The sequence below is a fragment of the Corvus moneduloides genome, chromosome 2 (assembly GCF_009650955.1).
Source record: "Corvus moneduloides isolate bCorMon1 chromosome 2, bCorMon1.pri, whole genome shotgun sequence".
NCBI lineage: Eukaryota > Metazoa > Chordata > Aves > Passeriformes > Corvidae > Corvus > Corvus moneduloides.
The window spans coordinates 87,105,970-87,117,100 of NC_045477.1; the positions used below are offsets into that span (position 1 = coordinate 87,105,970).

Below are 11,131 nucleotides of genomic sequence, written 5' to 3' on the forward strand. Positions count from 1 at the left end.
CAAGAGGTATGTGTAGGGGTGATTAAATATCTGAAGCGTTGAGATGACCGAACAGATTTTGTACTACCCATCATAACTGATGTTAATCAGCTTAAAAATTGTAAAAACCATGAAATAGTCCATTCAGTTATTGTCTGATCACTAGTGTTTCCAGCTGGCTCATTATTATTTTAAGCATATTGTTTTTAGGAGACAAGATGTAGAATTTTTTTTAATACCTGGTTTTATTCTAAATAAGGTGAATATATGTATGTGTTTATATATAAATATACAATAAGATTTGTATACACTCAAATGGGTATTTTCTAGCCTGACAGAACTGAAAAATAAGTGGAGCAATGATTATCAGTATTGAATTTGATTTGTAGTTGTAGTCACAGATGTGTTGGCTTTGGTTTGATATTGCATGTATTGTTTATTGTGTGTTAGCAAACGCAAAACCCTAAAGATAGAGACCCCACCTTTTCCTATTCCTGTGATGCCTGATAGAAAGGAATGATATCCTGGCCTTGCTCAGCTCCGTGTGGAATTTTGCAGTTGGTTTTGACGGAGTCAGAAATATGCTGGCAGATTAGCATTTGAATTTGTAACAGCATGATGTTATTAAAGTTGAGAGAGATATTAAAACAGTAAAAAGGGTAAATTGGTTACAGTGGAATACCTAGAGACCATATTTTTCTAATTATTTACTTGTTTGCTCTGAAGTTTGGTGGTGATTTTATTTCTATTCGGTGTTTGTGCTCATGCCCCAACTCAATTTTAACCAGCTTGCTGTCTTTTAATGTAAGGTAGTGTTTCAAAGGTGAACTCTGAAATATCACCTGTGACTGAGATGCAGTGCATCAGGTAGATATAGATCACCTGTAAGTACTTTTTGCAATAAGACAGGTTGTAACATCGTGAGTAGTGCTTTTGTTTAAGGCAAAGACAACTTGTTACCATGTTCCTACTTAAGCCGAGAAATTTTTACCATATTGCAAAAATTAGTAATTAAGTAATTAAGTTTGAAAGTATGTTTTTAGTCCAAAATCTATTTAATAGGCTGTTCAAAAAATATTGTGTTGAACAATATTTCAAATCTTTGCCTTTTTGTGTGAAAAAGACTCTGAAGTTACCACTGCTTCGTCAGCAGAAGTGTAATGAATTTTATGGATTAATTCTTACTGCAAGGTAGCATGCTATAGCATGGTCCCAGGAATATTGTCACATCAGACTTAAACATGCAGTATGTTTCTGGATAAGTCATTCTTTATGCAGTTCCTAGTCAGGCAAATTCCCTGAAGATTTATTAAATACTGTCTGTAAGTGGCATGAAAGAAGAGTAACTGGGCAATGAACATCACAGATTTGCTTATTTTCTATTTTCTTCCTTATAAAATGGATTAATAAGAATCAGTGTCTTCATGGTATACCCTCTGTGCATCTTATACCATTTCCCTAAAACAGGCTTAAAATGAGCATTGAAGATGATTCCAGCATAGGAGGGTCTCGCAGAGATGAAAGGTTAGCCGAGGTCCAAGGATGGACAGTGCTGCTTCCTCGAGATGTCCTTGTGTCATGAGTGCTCAGCTGTACTTTTTCCCCTCCAGGTGAGTGTGAAGTAGAGAGCCTTCAGGCTGCTGTAAGGCAGGCCACATAGATCTGCCCTATGCAGCTCCAGCCCCATTTGTTGGAGGGCCCAGTCTAGGACCGATTTTCTACTGTCTGTTCTATGCAAGGTGATGATCCTTAGATTATTGGTAATGTGACAAGCACTTGGCCCCATTTGTGTGTTTATAAACAGCTCAAAGGTGGGATTGTTGGGATTAATTGTACAACTGATGCTATTTCTAACACTTGAAACTGGCAGGGTCCTTTAAATGACAAATTTGGGGGCAGCATTAGGGAATACAGAATCACTGTAACAAGTGTATTAAACCTGCAGCATGAGCAGGCCATATCTTGCTTCTTGCCTCGCTAGAATAACAGTCTTGCATTGGTAATGTTAATACAAACTCTGGTGGTGGTGTAAGGGAGTTATAAAGAGCAGGCATATTTGCTCTCCACCTGAAGATCTCGCTCTGCTCCGGGTGCGGATGTGCCATTAGATGCTCGCCTGGCTTCTCCCTCCCTGCTGCATGGCACCGCGTCAGGGCTGCAATTGGACATTCAAACATACAGGAAAGTTCCACTGCCGTTTCTCAACAGATGACTTTTTCCCCAGTTTTTCTTTGATGCATGGTGTTTTCTCCTTCCTTCTAAGCATTAATCCTCTGAACTGTGACTTAGTGCGTAATGCGGTTTGTAGACAAACTGCACGGATTGATTTTCCTGGAGTGGGCTGACCAAATGATGAGTGAATTGGAAAGCAGCACACACTTGCTTGTTTGTTGTTCTGCAATAAGCTAGTTTTGTTGGATGAAATATCCTAATATATATTTAGCTAACTTAAAAAAAAAAAAATTACGAGTTACTTTTAATATGCATTGCTAGTATGGTTCATGTAGTTGCACAGCAGCATCTACTCTTGTTAGAGGCATTTTGATAACTTTTAAAATTTTGCCCGAGTGAGAAAATTTGAGCTTTAGCTTGGAGGGGCTCATAACACTGTGTGCTGTTGAGAATGACATTCTTATTTTGAATATTTTGATACATTACTTTGGAATGCTAAAGATATTTACTGGTGTTTTCACAAGTCATTAAATCATACGTAAGGGATACCAATAAGGTGACATTCAGGTTTCATTGTAGCATAGTTTGAATGTAGATTATGGTTGCAAAAAAGATGTGGAAAAAATTGCTTGTGACTGATTAAGAAACACAAAGGAATGGGAAAAGAAAGAAGAATGTTTTATCAAGACAGAAGAAGAGAGAGTCCAGAGTGTTCAAATTTTAAAAAGTGCAGCTAATGCAAAGTAAAATGAGAAGCTCGGAGCACAAAAACTGCCACCTTCCTGTACAGAAACTGTATGTACATAGAAGTATACATGCAGACATATGCATGTGTATATGTATATGCATTTGTACAGTCTATGTGATCAAATTAGAAATTAGCAACTCTAGAGCAAGCTGAGAATCTTTACATGGATGACTTTTTCTCTTTTTCCTTGAAACCTGACCATTAATGCCCAATAGGAAATTACTTGAAAACCAGATAGTGTTGATGACTTGATGATCAAACATGAGTGGTATTGAATATTTGGGTTATAAATGAATCATTTTTAGAAAGAAAGTGCTAATGCTCTGTTCACTTTGGAAAAAAAGATAATTCAGCTTATGAGGGCTGGAAGAAATACATTAGTAACAAATAGATTTTATGTCTTGTGTTCTCCATTGACCTCAAAGAGACAAAATCTCTACTTACCAGGGAAAAGTCCTATTAGGTAATTAACTTATTATGACCAAGATATATATGTGAGAAAAGAGCATCTCAGAGAGAAGATAGTAGAACTGTAATATTTTGTCTCAAACCAGTAATAGCCAACATCTTCTTGCAAAGGTACAAATGTACAAACCTTTGATGTAATACACCATCTGTATTTATGTTTTTAAGTGCAAAGGATGAAAGAATCCTCCTGAACTTATGAGTGTTAAAACTTATGCACATCCGCTTCAGGATTATGATGCTTTTTGGGTATTATGGTATTTTATGTAACACCTGAGTAAGAAAATGTTTTGGTTTTCATGAAATACAGCAATGTGTTTACCAAGTGCTAGGGAAAAAAAGCGCCCTTTGTATGAATAGCTTCTTCTGCATTTATTCCATATTGGGGTAAACTTGGAACTCATGGAGAAAATTTTATTTGCTATTCAGTATCCATTTCAGTGGTGAGTTGTGTTGCTGTGAACCCTATTAAATGAATACCCAACAAAAGTCATTGCGATACCTACAGCAAAAATAAACAAGGTCTTGATTAAGTTGTACTCTTCATGGAAACTATATATGATGTAGTCAGGTAACCTGCAGTGCATGTTTCTTATATAGCTCTTACAATTAATGCACTCCTGAACATACTATCATCACCTCCTTTGTGAGATAGGTGTATATAAATGGGCTTAAAAATAAGTTTACAACCAATCTCCATTCTAATGACTTGGTTTTTTTTTTCTACTGCAATGCCATTCTGACACACTTAATAGGGACAATAACTGAGTGGGAGTTCAATGAAGTCTTGGTATCAGTGAAGAGAAAAGGAAAACACTGGGCACACAGAAATACATCAGTATATGTTTCTAGTGACTGATACAGCATAATTCAGCTTGGCTGCAGCGACCATGAAACAGTGAAGTTTAAGATCCTTAGGTCAGTGAGGAGGGCACACAGCAAGTTCACTACCCTGCTCATCAGGAGAGCTGACCTTGGCCTCTTCAGGGATCTGCTAAGTAGAGTACTGTGGGATAAAGCCCTGGAGGGAAGAGGGGTCCAAGAAAAACTGGTTGATACTCAAGATTGCCTCTTCCACGACCAAGAGCAATGTATCCCAAAAGAGAAGTCAGGCAAAAATGCCAGGCGGCCTATGTGGATGAACAAGCAGCTCCTGGACAAAGTCAAAAAAAAAAAGGAAGCCTACAGAGGATGGAAGCAAGGATAGATAGCTTGAGAGGAATACACTGAGGTTGTCCAAGCAGCCAGGGATAGGGTTAGGTAAGGTAAAGCCCTGATAGAATTAAAGCTGGACGGGGAAATCGAGGGCAACAAAAAAAAACCTTCTGTAGGTATGTGGGTGATAAAAGGAAGACTAAGGAAAATGTGGTTCCTCTCCAGAAAGTGGTTTCCCAGGACACGGAGAAGACTGAGGAACTCCGTTACCTTTTTGTTAGGTACATGAGTTGGCAATGTGCGCATGTTCTTGCTTCCTCTGGGGGCTTCTTTTTTGTGTTTGAATTTGTTCAAAAGCTCCTTCCACTAGACCAGATTGCACAAAGCCTCATTCAGCCTGGCCTTGAATTCTTCAAGGAATGGGGTATCCACAGTTTCTCTGGACAACCAGTTGCAGTCTTTCCACCATCCTCACAGTAAAGAATTTATTCCTAATCTAAACTTTTCTAACTCTAAACCTCTTTCAGTTTGAAGCTATTCCCCCTTTTCCTATCACTGCGTGCCCTTGTAAAATGTCCCTCTCCAGCTCTCTTGTAGCCCCTTTTAGGTACTGGAAGACTGCTATAAACTCTCCCCAGAACCTCCTCTTCTCCAGGCTGAAAAGCCCATCTCTCAGTCTGCTATAGCAGAGATGATGTTCCCCTGGTCACTCCTGTGCCCCTTCTCTGGACCTGCTCCAACAGGTCCATGTCTTTTCTGCGCTGAAGCCTCCAGAGCTGGAGTTGAATAGTCTTCATCCTTGTAGGTTTTTAAGACCCTCTTGAGCAACATGGTCTGACCTCAAAGCTGGCCCTGCCTTGAGCAGTAGAGCGGACTACAGACAGACTTTCTGAGGTACCTTCCAACTTGAACTGTCCTAGGGTTGTATGATCCTTTCAAGCATGTATTCTTGAGAGTCTTCTATGGGAATGAGCACTGGCTGGCTTGTTGTTATACACTCTTAATGTGTGCTAGACAGGTAAACCAAAAGGATGGAGGCACAGAACTGGGACTGGGACTGCGTGAGAATCTGTTCCCAGTGGTCCTAATCATCCTTAAATTTTACATCCACAGTTCCTACACAATACTCCTGGGTAAGGTGAGGTGTGCACCTGAAGTGGCACCCGGCAGTGCACCACTAGAGCAGAATGATCACTGTGCTCGTGCATGGAGGATGAAGCCTTCTCAGATCATAGTAGCCTGAAGGTTGAAGACAACAATTGCAATATTCTTATAGCCTGTTTAATTCTTACACCTCTGTGGGGACTCCAGCACACTTCTAGGAACTGGAAATTAATTCAGTTACATTGCTCTGACTATAATATAATCATGCTGGGCATACTCTTGTGTAGTATAGTTTTTTTTCTGCAATCTGATCCAATTTTTATCTTTGTGTTTGTTTTCATCTGTACAAAGCCTGTCACATTAACTGCCATGCCCATACAGCTAGTTGGTACAGTAGGATTTTCAGGTACTGCCTGGCATAAATATAAACTATGGCTTTGAAGAGAAAATCTCATGGGAATGGCATGCTTCAACACCAGACTTGTCATCTCATACCTAGGCTACTCACATCTTATGTTTAGGTGAAGAGCAGATTACTAACTAGAGAAAAATGCAAATGCAAAAGGCCGTTGTAGCTTTTCTTCCCAGGTAGAAAAACCCTTCTCCTCAGTGCTCGGAGTTGTGCTGCGATACCCACCTGCCTGTCTGGATGGTGGGCAGACTCAGGGGAGAGCAGGGAAGCTGCACAAGGTGGTAGTGGATCCCCTTTATTCAGGCATTCCATTATGCGCCCAAGTGTAGTCTGAATTTACAAGATGGAGCTATCAAGGGTGATTATTTTCAGTGCAGATCCAAGATAAAGGAGAGCTGCAGTGCATCTGTTGTCAGGGGTTTAAACAGTGATTCTCTCATGTTAGTATACAGGCTCACTGCCACCCCCCACCTTATTAAACACATGAAAAGCCACACTTCTATAACTCAGTTGGGTTTTTTTTCACTTGGAGATGTATCAAAAATGATGAAAACATTTTGAGCCTGGGAAAAAACTTGCATATTTGAATGCATAAACTGCTATTTTTGAGAATTCTGAAGTGACGTTAATTTTTTCTCTCATGTGGGCTTACAAGCCTGGAGAGATTTTAAATTAAAAGTGGAAGAGAAACTTGCTTTTTACTTGAGTTCATGAAAGCTCTTTTAGTTCTGAAACTAAATTATGTATGAAGCAGTAAGGTCCTGTATTGTCTATTAAATTCACATGGCAATTCCCTTTTTAAAATTTTACACAGTATTCAGGTGAATAGATAGTATATGCAATGTATTTATTACAGACTTCTATGAACCTGCTGCTGTTAGGAATTAAATGTTTTGACTGTTCCTGTCCCAGGAACACGACATTGACACCAAATTCATTTAGCTTGAGTCTGCATGTTGGAAGTGCTGTGAATTCCAAGGATAAACTTGTGATTGTATTATGAAATAGTATTACCTTTACTATCAGCCAAGGGTTTCTTGTCTTGCTTTTGGCCACACAAACAAGGTCAGCGGGAAGGAGGGTAGAGCACAACAGAGGAAGCCGGGACTGGCTTGGAAGACACTGCAGCCACTATTGTGAGTCATTTTCTTTTAATCACGTAGGTAAAATCCTATGGGCATGTGGGATGATACATAAAGGAAGGCAGAATTTTGCTTGCTGTGGAGGAGCTGTTCATTTGTTACAAACATTCAGCTGACTTCAATGGAGAAGTGCCAATTTCTGTTAGCACAGCTTTGGATCTGAGGACACATATATGCGTTAATAAACAGTTGGAGTCCTTCTTCAGGCTGCAGAAAGTAGCAACCAAGTAAGTGATGCAGCTAGGATGACATCCAGCCACCTCTGTTGCTCTTCAGCCTGTGTAGCCAAGAACCCTTTCTTGAGCTGATTTGGCAATGATTGACATACAGAACTTAAAACTAGTAACATTTATTAATGTGTAATTAATGTGTGTTCTGTACAAAATGTTGCTAAATTAAAATGCAAACGGTTGTCTCATGAAATAGAAATGCTCATGATAAATGGTTGAAACATACAGCTATGTAATGTGTGCCTTTGGTTCAGCAGATTTCATGAAAGAAGGTAAAAGAATCAGTGCTCCTGAGAACCTCTGTATGAACCAAAATGCAGTCATTCTTGGATAAGCTTATGGATATTCTGCTCCTATTTGAAGAATGTCAGCTAGGCAAACTAGACTTCTTATACACACTGTGGTCCTCTGGATGATTAGAAGAATCAAACGGTTCTTGTGATAACTGTAAAAATAACTTAAAGCCTCTTGAGATTCAGTAAGAAGGTGGTTCACTGAAAGGCAGCATCCTGGATGGGATGTACCAGTGGTAGCTGTGCTTTGGGGGGTGGGAAAAGTTTTGCAGGATACCTTGCTAGTAGCTGGAAGAAAAGATTAATATACAGTGTAGCATGGATGGATGGATGGATGGATGGATGGATGGATGGACAGATGTCAGGCAAATCCTCTGGGGAGTGGCAAACCCCAGGTGCATTTCTCATGGGAAGAGGCACTTTGAAGACAGAAGAGTATACCTGATAGATGCTCCCCAGTGTCTGGCGAGGAGTGGAACTGCAGAGCTGTGACGTCAGGACATGCTGTACTGTGGCAGTCACTCTTTGATGCAGTCTTGAAAGCAAGCTCAGATGCACAATACGACATTTAGAGTGATGTGCCTTATCAAACAACCTGATATTGTGACCCAGCATGTAGCAATCTGCTTACTGGATATTTTATTAAATAACATTTTGGTCTCTGTAGTAAAATTGTTTCTTAATTTGCCCTTTTTAAATTAGCTGTTGTTTGAATTAAGCCTGTGAATAACCTTTGTTTTACACTCCTGTGATTCCTGCACTGGTACTGTAACTTCATTTCTTTTTGACCTACATTTGTATGAGTAGAGCAGTTGCTTAAACTGTGAAATCCATTTATTTTTCTCTTACCATTTCAGAAAGTAGATAGTTTCAGAACTCTTATGTTGTAAGTGTGTAATGTTGTTCTCATAACTGGCTGGATGGTGTGTACTCCTTGATTTCAGTTCCAACACAATCTCTTCATGCTTTTATATCCTAACATGCAGCCCTATAGCCACCTACCAGTCTCGGCTTCCTCTCACCAGAGCTGTTCTGCTGGAAACCTTTGCTGGATTTCCTTTCTCCTGTGTAAGCAGCAGGTTTTGTGCCCTGATAGGGGACAGACTGAAAAATGCAAAATTATCATCACCGCTGAGCATCACAAGAGAGGAGAATAAGCACTTTCAAAGCAGAAAGTGACTACATTTTTCTTTCCCTTGCTGTAATAGTAGCAGATGGCACTTGTGGCCCAGAATAATTTGTCCTTTGAATAATGGTCCTTGCTAAAGAAAGCTTGATTTTGCTTTTTCCCATGTGTAAAAAGTTAATTTCTAAAAATTTAAACCCACATGTAAATTTTCTTATTTACCTGCATTTTGCTGGCTTCTTTTTTACCAATTATAATGGTTCTGTTTTCAAAAACATTCTGTGTAATATCTGTTACATTAAGGTTTGCACCAAGAGGATTTGTTAGTGTGAGTTTAAAGAGATCTTACACAAACGCACATATATGCACGCATTTATTACCAGTGATGCTTGAATTGAAAGTGGCCTGTTATACCTTGATTTCCTTGTTTTGCTTAATTTTAGGTCACAGTTTATTACGTCTTATTACACAGTTTATGAGCTGGGTCAGTGCCCCAGAAATGAAGGGTGAAACCACTTCATTTGCAAAAGGAGCTCCTGGAACTCCTGAGAGTGTGAAGTTTCTATGGCTTTTCATTACACTTATGCCAACAGGAATGAGTCTGGAAATAAACTCCATTGCAAATTAAAGGCATTCCTGAATTAACTTTCTTGATGGGCTTTATCTCTGGTCAAGATGGTGGTCCACCCATGCCTGTCTCCTTTCCTTCTCAGCACCTTGGGTAAAGGATTCTCTTTTCCAAGAGAATCCTCAGCTTTGATATGTGGAATGCCCTTATTTTGATGCTGAAGCACCATAGAAACTGTAGTGTTACCACCAACACTGAGATTTGGAAAGTCACTTGATTTTCACCTGACCTGGACTTGTTCAGCTATCTATCTATCTATAAATTTTATAATTTGATATAAAATGCAAATGATAAAATCCTAATATACAGTTTTATATTAAAAAGCAGTACAAAGACATATGTGTACAGAAACCTATATCAGGAAATTAGGAATAATTAAGGAGAGGAGAAAGGAAGAGTTCGTTTTAGATTGCTTGTTAGGTACATCACTGAAATACTATATTGCTTTATTATTTAAGGACTTTTGTCCTTAGTTAAGGACAAAATGAATAAATAAAAGTAAGAATAAACAATATTTCTTCCATTAAGAAAGGTTTTCTGTCTCAGGGAGTTAACCAAAGCATAAAAATATTTCTATAAACATCTTACAAAAAAAACCTTGCCCTTTTGCACGGTTAGCACTATTGCAAGTTTTTTCTGTTTCTATTTGAGGGGGGTTTATTTTTTATTTTAACTCTGCAAGACCTACTGGGAAAGGCCTAGTCAATCGTAGAGAAAATTATTGATTTTCCTGTAAGTTTAAGTGCACTGGTGTGGAAAGGATGGTCTTACGCTTCTAAAATATTTTTCGAATGTAAACAGCAGTCGACTTTGACCAGCCTGCATTTGTGTTTGCTCAAGACCCAGCACCCTGGAGGCAGAAAACTGAAGTAGTAGGAATAACACAGTATCACTGTAAAAATAGAACAAAGACTGTAATAACAGAAATAATATTCAGCCTCTAAACTGTAAATACAAAAACTACGTACACCATGTTGTCCAAACACTTTACAGAAAAGATGGGTGTTAGTCCCCCTGCTTTAAAGGAGAGGAAACTGAAGCTGAGGAGGCTGGTGGCACTTCTTGAATTCACTACTCTTCCTAGTGGAAGAATTAGGCTTACAAACTGACTCTCTGTATCCCAGTCCAGTGAGCTGCCCTTGAAACTGCTCTGGGATAAGATAATGATGTTGGTGATTACTGTGTTTTGATCTGAGAATGTAGTGGTAATGGATTGCATATCATACCCTATCATTTTATGTAATTTTCCAAACATTTATAAATAATTCAAACTTCAGGTTGGATGTGGCACATCAAAGTTTATCTTGTCACATCCCCTTGTCTTTTTGCATCAAAGGAACATTGGAGACAGTGCTGACATGTTGTAGCCATTAAATAAAATGTGAGATTTTGAAATGAATGATATTTGAGTACCAGACTTTGGCTTATAATGGTAAAGTAAGAGCTTTGCTAATAAATCTGGTTAGAGCAGTGCCATCCTGAGGAGTATATTGACACTGGAAACCTTTGTCATTTTAAAAAAAGACTAAAGGCTGTTCTTGACAAGAGGGTTGTTGGGTAGAGAGGGCAGGGTTCTTTACTGTGACCATTCCTCTTAAATAATATGTCATTATTTTTAATGACATATTATCTATGTCAACTTACACTGAAGTGGGAACTGCTGCTTTCAGCAAAAGG

At 38.9% G+C, this 11,131-nt stretch overlaps 1 protein-coding gene across 3 annotated transcripts in view; it reads left to right on the top strand.

Annotated features, from left to right (window-relative positions):
- ZBED1 (zinc finger BED-type containing 1) overlaps positions 1–11,131 on the top strand; it is a 53,194-nt gene that overhangs the window by 2,433 nt on the left and 39,630 nt on the right. For 2 of the 3 annotated variants that reach the window (XR_004238360.1, XM_032100194.1), the window contains exon 2: positions 1,447–1,589. The exons of the other annotated variant lie outside the window; for it this stretch is intronic. The gene's annotated coding sequence lies outside the window, so the exon portion shown is untranslated. The remainder of the gene's footprint in view (positions 1–1,446; positions 1,590–11,131) is intronic. 3 annotated transcript variants of the gene reach the window in all.